The sequence below is a fragment of the Anolis carolinensis genome, chromosome 6 (genome assembly GCF_035594765.1).
Source record: "Anolis carolinensis isolate JA03-04 chromosome 6, rAnoCar3.1.pri, whole genome shotgun sequence".
Taxonomy (NCBI): Eukaryota; Metazoa; Chordata; class Lepidosauria; order Squamata; family Dactyloidae; genus Anolis; species Anolis carolinensis.
In genome coordinates this window covers 7721991-7731843 of record NC_085846.1, presented here as the reverse complement: position 1 = coordinate 7731843, position 9853 = coordinate 7721991, and the positions used below count along the sequence as shown (strand labels likewise).

General features: G+C 43.7%; 1 protein-coding gene across 1 annotated transcript in view; it reads left to right on the top strand.

Annotated features, from left to right (window-relative positions):
• Nucleotides 1–549: 549 nt before the first annotated feature.
• The window catches only part of cpne6 (copine 6), a 33090-nt gene continuing 23786 nt past the window's right edge, over nucleotides 550–9853 (top strand). The window contains exon 1 of the mRNA XM_062984218.1: nucleotides 550–803. The gene's annotated coding sequence lies outside the window, so the exon portion shown is untranslated. The remainder of the gene's footprint in view (nucleotides 804–9853) is intronic.

Below are 9853 nucleotides of genomic sequence, written 5' to 3'. Positions count from 1 at the left end.
TCAGAACAGCGCCCAATGACCTATGGTGACAACTACTGTAAGACATGACCAAACTGTAAACAAGACAAGGGAGTGGGATAGTGCAGAATATAGCTAAGGAACCAAATACTGTGCCATTGATTGCGCACTCACAACAACCTGGCTTGTGTTGTGGTTTAAATGCATTTAAATATTTGTAATGCCCCAAATTTTGACTTCGGAATTCCTTGAGGGGTTTCCAGCCTTGCATTTAGACTTTTATGAGGTCTGTGGAGTGGTTTCAATGGGTTGTTGGCCAACCTGAGTCCCATTATGGGCAGAAAGCGAGGATATAAATGAAAACAACAGCAACAACAACAACAATTTTCCTTCCCCTTCTGCTTTCTCTTTCTTTTGGGTGCATGCAAGAGGAGCAAGAGCTTCATCCCCTTCTTTTCTGCTCCTGCCACATCTGGCGTGGGCATCTCCCATGTCCCTCCATCCATAGACCTCTGTGTGTGTGTGTCATTTTGCGTGGTTTCTTCTCTCTTTCTCCCCTCCTTCCTTTCCACTGCAGAATCTAGGAAGGAGGTGGAGCCACACCAAAAAAAGAAGAGAGAGACACGGATGGAGGAAACGTGACAGCAGCAGAAAAAAGAGAGAGAGAGAGAAAGAGCGCACGGGACAGCAGAGGAAAAGGAGGAGGGAGGAAAAAACAGAGAGAGATAAGAGAGAGAGAGACTCACACAAGGACTTCTAGGAGTGGAAGGAGCCTCCCAGGAGAGGAAAGAAGGACACACACAGAGAGAGGACAGCTCCTCCATCCTTTGCATTCCTCCATCCAGGTGAGTGTTTCCTTCCCTTCTTCCTCCTTCTCCCTGCAGTGGTACCCAAGGTTGTCGCCGCCACTCTCCTGGCTGAGCATCTCTCTCCCTTTTCTTGTATAAGCCTGGTGCGCATTCAGGTTGGATGTGCTATTTCATCCCTGCAGTGCATAGGAGGAAATGCTCCCCCGCACTCGGGTCCCATCTGTGGGGCTTCCTGCAGCTTGGCACAACCAAGCTGGGATGTGTCCAGAGGAGGGCGGCTGAAAGGATCAAGGGTCTGGAGAACAAGCACCACGAGGAGCGGCTTAAAGAGCTGGGCATGTTTAGGCTGCAGAAGAGAAGCCAGAGAGGAGACATGTACAGTAGTCTCACTTATCCAACACTCGCTTATCCAACGTTCTGGATTATCCAACGCATTTTTGTAGTCAATGTTTTCAATACATTGTGATATTTTGGTGCTAAGTTCGTAAATACAGTAATTACTACATAGCATTACTGCATCTTGAACTACTTTTTCTGTCAAATTTGTTGTATAACATGATGTTTTGGTGCTTAATTTGTAAAATCATAACCTAATTTGATGTTTAATAGGCTTTTCCTTAATCCCTCCTTATTATCCAACATATTCGCTTATCCAACATTCTGCCAGCCCGTTTATGTTGGATAAGTGAGACTCTACTGTATCAAGATGTAAGGGGAAGTCATAGGGAGGAGGGAGCAAGCTTGTTTTCTGCTGCCCTGGAGACTAGGATACGGAACAATGGCTTTGAACTACAGGAAAGGAGATTCCACCTGAACGTTAACTTCCTGACTGTGAGAGCTGTTCAGCAGTGGAACTCTCTGCCTCGAAGTGTGGTAGAGGATCCTTTTTTGGAGGCTTTGAAACAGAGGCTTGATGGCCATCTGTTGGGAGTGTTTTGAATGCAATTTTCCTGCTTCTTGACAGAATGGGGTTGGACTGGATGGCCCATGAGGTCTTTTCCAACTCTAGGATTATATGATTCTAAGGAAGCTGTAGTTCTGATTCTATCATTCTATGATCCCACAACTCCCCGGGGTCGGGCTGGTTCTGTGGGGTTGGCATCGGGCACATTGACACCTCCGATGCCCAATAAGCATTGATGTGTGGGTCGCTGCGGTGTGCGTGTCTCTGTGGTGCATCTTGTAGCATGTGTGGACCTGCCCTCCTTTTGGCACATGTCTGTCGTTTTCTTCTCCGCCCCACTGAGACCATGCGCCGTGCTCCAATCATGCTCACGCCTTGACGGTGCCGTGCTCCTGGCTGAGTGGCCATCGTCTTGTTCACGGCACATGCCACATCACCCGATGTCCCTGCTTGGAACTGCAACACAATGCAATGAGGGCAAAGGCTCTCTGGGTTTTGGGTTCTGTCTGTGGGGCTGGGTGTCTCAATCCTCCAGGTTTGGGTGGCATTGAGCATACAGTAGAGTCTCACTTATCCAAGCTAAATGGGCCGGCAGAAGCTTGGATAAGCAAATATCTTGGATAATAAGGAGGGATTAAGGAAAAGCCTATTAAACATCAAATTAGGTTATGATTTTACAAATTAAGCACCAAAACATCATGTTATGCAACAAATTTGACAGAAAAAGTAGTTCAATATGCAGTAATGCTATGTAGTAATTACTGTATTTACGAATTTAGTACCAAAATATCACGATATATTGAAAACATTGACTATAAAAATGGCTTGGATAATCCAGAGGCTTGGATAAGTGAGTCTTGGATAAGTGAAACTCTACTGTATATAGAATCATAGAGTTTAAAGAGACCCCCAAGGGACATCCCATCCAACTAAATAGATTGAAAGATAGTTAGATGATGAATGGATGGATAATAATAATAATAATAACTTTATTTATAGACCACCCTCTCTCCCCAAGGGGACTCACAGCAGTTTACATACAAAAAGGCAATCATTCAATAGATACCTCACAACCTCTGAGAATGCCTGCCGTAGATGTGGGCGAAACGTCAGGAGAAAATACTTCTGGAACATTGCCAGACAGCCCGGAAAACATACAACAACCCCATTCAATAAATAGTGAGTTGCTGTGAGTTTTACGGACCATATGGCCGTGTTCCAGAAGCATTCTCTCCTGATGTTTCGCCCACACCTATGTCAGGCATCCTCAGAGGTTGTGAGGTCTGCTGGAAACTAGGCAAGTAGGGTTTATATATCTGTGGAATAATGTCCAGGGTGGGAGAAAGAAGTCTTGTATGTTGGAGGCAAGTGTGAATGTTGCAATTGGCCACCTTGATTATTTATTTATCTATTTACAGTATTTATATTCCACCCTTCTCACCCCCATATACATGGCAAACATTCAAGGCCATTAGACATATGACATATAGACCGACACAGAGGTACAGTAGAGTCTCATTTATCCAAGACTCGCTTATCCAAGGTTCTGGATTATCCAATGCATTTTTGTAGTCAATGTTTTCAATATATCATGATATTTTGGCGAAGTGTGTTAAATCACTGAGCTGCTGAACTTGCAGACCGAAAGGTCCCAGGTTCAAATCCCAGGAGCGGATTGAGCACCTGCTGTTAGCTCCAACTTCTGCCAACCTAGCAGTTCGAAAACATGCAAATGTGAGTAGATCAATAGGTACCGTTCCGGCGGGAAAGTAACGGTGCTCCATGCAGTCATGCCGGCCACATGACCTTGGAGGTGTCTATGGACAACGCTGGCTCTTTGGCTTAGAAATGGAGATGAACACCAACCCCCAGAGTCAGACATGACTGGACTTAATGTCAGGGGAAACCTTTACCTTATTACTGTGTATTGAACTACTTTTTCTTTCAAATCATCATCATCATCATCATCATCATCATTTAATTACTTATTAATCGCCCTCCATCCAAGATGGTCTAGGCAATTTACAAGATAAAATTGTAAAGGATAAAAACATACATACAAATGTTGATAAAATTAACATAGATCAAAAGCTCTAGTAAAGAGCCAGGTCTTGAGTGCTAGGGTAAAAGGCCCTAATTCACGCATGGCTCTCATATAGGGCAGCAAGGCATTCCATAAGGCAGGGGCAGAAATAGAAAAAAATAGAAAATTTGTTGTATAACATGATGTTTTGGTGCTTAATTTGTAAAATCATAACCTAATTTGATGTTTAATAGGCTTTTCCTTAATCCCTCCTTATTATACAAGATATTTGCGTATCCAAGGTTCTGCCAGCCCATTTAGCTTGGATAAGTGAGACTCTATTGTAAATGAAAAGCCTTTCAGCTTCAAGGTCTGGCTGCTCATTGCCTGGGGGAATCCTTCAATAGATACATAATAGATAGATAGATAGATAGATAGATAGATAGATAGATAGATAGATAGATAGATAGAAAAATAGATACAGTAGAGTCTCACTTATCCAACATAAACCGGCCAGCAGAACGTTGGATAAGCGAAAATGTTGGATAATAAGGAGAGATTAAGGAAAAGCCTACTAAACGTCAAATTACATTATGATTTTACAAATTAAGCACCAAAAACATCATGTTTTACAACAAATTGACAAAAAGCAGTCCAAAACACGGTAACATTATGTAGTAATTACAGTATTTATGAATTTAGCACCAAAACATCGCAATATATTGTGATACATTGACTAAAAAAACATTAGCTACTAACAAATTGACTACAAATAAAGATAGAATTGCATAAAATGAACTTACAGTAGCAACATTGTCAGAAATTAAATCCATAAAAAGTTCAATCCTTGCTGCCTAGAGAAACAGCTATGGGTCGGGGCAGGAGGCAAACTGCGTTGGATAATCCAGAATGTTGGATAAGCGAATGTTGGATAAGTGAGACTCTACTGTAGATAGACAGACATAGAATCCTAGCATTGGGAGAGACTCCAAGGGTCAACCAATTCAACCCCCTTTAGATAGATAAACAGACAGATAGATAGAATGAATTCTAGAGTTGGAGCAGACCCCAAAGGCCATTCAGTCCAATCCCCTGCCATGCAGGAAAATACAAGCCAAGCCCTCCCGACAGATGACCATCCAGCCTCTGCTTGAAGTCTCCAGAGAAAGAGACTCCACTGGAACCACAGGCAGCATGTTCCACTACTGGACAGCTCTTACTATTAGGAAGTTCTTCCTAATGTTTACGTGGAATCTCTTTTCCTGCAATTGGAAGTCATTATGTCTTGGTCTCTAGAGAGCAGCAGAAAACAAGCATTGCTCCCTCCTCAGTGGCACATGCTTCCCAATGTTCAAGTCTGGCTCTGATGTTCCCTCTCAGCCTTCTTTTCTCCAAGCTAAACAAACCCAGTTCGCTCAGCCATTCTTCATAGGGTTTGTCTTCCCAACCTTTCATCATCTTGGTCACCCTTCTCTGGACACATTCCAGCTTGGCAATTTCTTCCTTGAATTGTGTTGCCCAAAGCTGGATATAGTTTTCCAGGTGAGGTTTGCCCAGAGCATAATGGAGTGGGACTCACTTCTCTTGGGATGTTATGCTTTGGCATGCGTGTGTTAGATGCATCTCTGCCTTGTGGTCGTTCCCACCGAGGTGTGTACTTATGTGTATATGCTTGGGAGTGTCATTCATTCATTCCGTGTTACTAGTCTGGATAGCAAAAGTGCCACCTTGATATGCCCACCTTTGGGATCCCGCTGTGTTGTTTTTCCCCTTTCCTGAGCTTCTTTTCCACCCAGGTTGTGACTTGGTGGGATGCAATCGGGGAGCTCCGTCTTGCGTGTTGTGACTCGGTGTGTCTTTTTTGTGTTAAAGCCCTGGACCTTTGCCCGCTCTCGCTGACTGCAAGGCTATTGATGTTCCCTTTTCTGTCACTCTTTTGGTGCTGCATAGAGAGATCCGTACATCATTTGGGAGGAAACCAATCACATATATTGCTTTTCAAAATGCCAATTGCTTAAAACAGCTTCTTTATTTTGTTTGGAATGGGACTGATTCATGGCCCATCTTATAATCTTTGGCAAGGATTTAATCCCAAATGCAAAATATAACCTCTATGCTCGGGTGTAGCATTGCTCCAAATACCTGAAACTGGATTGTTGACAATCTGTTTCAGGTTTGCTTGACCTTTTGCTGGTTCCAGGGATTGGCTTCAGGATAAGATTTTGGTCTGATCCCAAAGCTCAACCAAGTTACTTTTTTGGAATACAGTTCCTAGATTCTGTCTGCTCTTCTGTGTTTGTTATGGTATCTTCCATTTATGCGAGATCTGGGGCTTGTCTTGATGTGCTTCTCAGAACTCACAAACGTTGGGTGTTTTTTTGGACTGCAGCTTCCATACTCCCTCAGATACTGGCGGATTCTGGTAGTAGTCATCCTGAAGTCTGGAATATATAATAATAATAAACAATTTATTTATATACAACACAATGTATTATATATAAATTAAAAATAATATTGATACAGTAAAGTCTCACTTATCCAACGCTCGCTTATCCAACGTTCTGGATTATCCAATGCATTTTTGTAGTCAATATTTTCAATACATCGTGATATTTTGGTACTAAATTCGTAAATATAGTAATTACTACATAGCATTACCATGAATTGAACTACCTTTTCTCTCAAATTTGTTATATAACATGATGTTTTGGTGCTCAATTTGTAAAACCATAACCTAATTTGATGTTTAATAGGCTTTTCCTTAATCCCCCCCTTATTATCCAACATATTAGCTTATCTAACGTTCTGCCAGCCCGTTTATGTTGGATAAGTGAGACTCTACTGTATATAATACATTGTGTTGTCGAAGGCTTTCATGGCCGGCATCACTGGGTCGCTGAGAGTTTTCCGGGCTGTCTGCCCATGTTCCAGAAGCATTTTCTCCTGACGTTTTGCTCACATCTATGGCAGGCATCCTCATAGATTGTGAGGTCTGTTGGAAATTAGGCAAGTGGGGTTTATATATCTGTGGAATAATGTCCAGGGTGAGAGAAAGAACTCTTGTCTGTTTGAGGCAGGTATGAATGTTGTAATTGGTCAGATTGGTTAACATTGAATAGCCTTTCAGCTTCAAGGTCTGGCTGCTTCCTGGGGGAATTCTTTGTTGGGACAGTAAATAGAGAAAAACCACTTATAAAACAGAGAAAATCCAGACATGACTCAATCAAGGCCATCTAATACCTCCCAATAAAGGATTCCTCCAGGAAGAAAGCAGCCAGATCTTGAAGCTGCAAGGCTATTCAATACTAATCAAGGTGGCCAGTTGCAACATTCACATTTGCCTCCGACAAACAAGAGTTCTTTCTCCCACCCTGGACATTATTCCCAGATATATAAACCCCACTTGCCTAGTTTCCAACAGACTTCACAACCTTTCAGGATGCCTGCTATACATATGGGTGAATGCTTCTGGAACATGGCCATATAGCCTGGAAAACTCACAGCAACCCATGAATTAAGAGAGCCAATGTGGATAGTACATCAGTGGGTGACCTTGGGCGAGTCACACTAATCTTGTTAAGATAACCCCATAGTAGTTTTGCCATAGGTCAGAATGTTGGAGGCAATTATATACATGTGTGTATTCACATACCTATGTACTTGGATTTGCTTCCGATAGGTATTTTGGTAGGGAGTTGTATTTTTGTATAGGGGATGGAATAGCTTGAGAATACAGTACTTACAGTTGTGCATCTTCCACTGCTGACGGAACCATCTATACTGCCATCTAATGTAGTTTAAAACTGGTCAATGTAGACTAGGCATGGGCCAACTTGGGCCCTCCAGGTGTTTTGGACTACAACTCCCACCATTCCTAACAGCCTCAGGCCCTTTCCTTTTCCCCCTCAGCCGCTTAAGCGGCTGTTAGGAATGGTGGGAGTTGGAGTCCAAAACCTGGAGGGCCCAAGTTGGCCCATGCCTCTTCTAGCCTCAAGACCCATGTTGCATGCCAGGATGGACATTTTTCTAGGATGCCTTGTATCAAAGGCTTTGAAACTCCTAAATGTAACACTTTCTCTTCCGTGTCTATTGGACGCCAGAAACAGCGGTCTCTCCATTCCGGACTTATAGTCTTAGCAGTGAAGTAAGAGCCAATGTGATCTAGTACTTTGAGCATTGGACTAAGGCTCTGGATACAAGAGTTTTATTCTTTACTCAGCCATGGAAACCCATTGGATCCCCTTGCACCAATTCTGTAATAGGGTTGTCACAATTTGAAGGCCCACAGTAACAATAAGTGTTAAATTGTGGACCATAACTGTTGAACTTAACATTGGGTTGCTGTGAGTTTTCTGGGCTGCATGGCCATGTTCAGGAAGCATTCTCTCCTGGCATTTCACCCACATCTAAGTCAGGCATGCTCAGAGGTTGTGAGGTCTGTTGGAAACTAGTGGGCTTTATATAGGTAAAGGTAAAGGTTTCCCTTTGACATTAAATCTAGTAGTTTCCGACTCTGGGGGTTGGTGCTCATCTCTAAGCCGAAGAGGCAGCGTTGTCCGTAGATGCCTCCAAGGTCATGTAGCCAGCATGACTGCATGGAGCATTGTTACCTTCTTGCTGGAGCAGTACCTATTGATCTACTCACATTTGCATGTTTTCGAACTGCTAAGTTGGCAGAAGCTGGGACTAATAGTGGGAGCTCACCCCACTCCCCAGATTCAAACCACCGACCTTTCGGTCAGCAAGTTCAGTATGTCCAGGGTGGAAGAAAGAACTCTTGTTTGCTTGAGGCAAATGTGAATGTTGCAATTGGCCACCTTAATTAGCATTGAATAGCCTTGCAGCTTCAAAGCCTGGCAGAGGTTATCCTTTGTTAGGAGATGTTAGCTGGCCCTGATTGTTTCCTGTCTAAAATTCCCTGTTTTCTGAGTGTTGTTCTTTATTTACTATACTGGTTTTAGAGTTTTTTTTAATACTGGTAGATTTTGGTCATTTTTATGGATTCCTTCTTTCCGTTAACATTGTTTTGGATTCTGGGTGAAGCTATATTGTAGAACCAATGCGGTTTAACACCCCTTTACCTTCCACAGCTCAATCCTATGGAGTGTTGGGAGCTGTGGTTTGGTGAGGCACCAGCACTCTTTGGCAGAGACACCTTCGAAACTTATCCTCCTAGTTTCCTGGTCCAAGCCTGAAACCATTACACCACGTTGCCTCTCTTTAGGTAAAGGTAAAGGTTTTCTCCTGACATTAAGTCCAGTTGTGTCCGACTCTTGGGGTTGGTGCTCATCTCCATTTCTAAGCTGAAGAGCCAGCGTTATCCGTAGACACCTCCAAGGTCATGTGGCCGGGATGACTGCATGGAACAGCGTTACCTTCTCATCAGAGCTGTACCTATTGATCTATTCACATTTGCATGTTTTCGAACTGCTAGGTTGGCAGATGCTGGGGCTAACAGCGGGTGCTCACTCCACTCCCCAGATTCGAACCTGCAACTTTTCGGTCCACAAGTTCAGCAGCTCAGCGCTTTAACACACTGTGCCACCAGGGGCTCCTGCCTCTTTTTTTGGGAACTACAACTCCCAGAATCCCACAGCCATTATATTGTATGTATGGGGGATTTTGGGAGTTGTGATCCCATCCACGCAAAAGAACCTTTTTTCCCAAGTTCTGCTTCATCAGGAAATACTCGAAGTGGACAAACATGCGGTTCTTTCCTTTCTACGGCTTGTTTGCTGACACTGCCTTGCAGAGATGCAAATGAAGCAGAATCCAGCCTCAGAAAAAGCACCGCTGGACTCAACCCAATGTCCACTTAGCCCAGCATCCTGTTTCCATCAGTGGACAGTGCGATCCTTCCAGGAAGCCTTCAAGTAATACATGCAGAAGAAAACGAAGATGCATGGCCTTCTTTCCAGCGTAGCTTTCCTTGTGTCTCCCTCCTTCCCTCCTCGGAGCCTTTTCTCCTTCCCTGGCTGAGCTTCCCGGATGATTTGACCTGACTCAGGTCCCTGGTGGGAGCCAGAGCTGTCCATCCAGGACGCAGCCTCATAAATCACGGCCAGGAAAGGCTGGAGCAGCAAGAGAGGAGGGGGAATCGTGGGACTGACTCAGCACCGTTGGGCCCAAAAGGTTCTCATGCCATTTGGGAGCTCCATT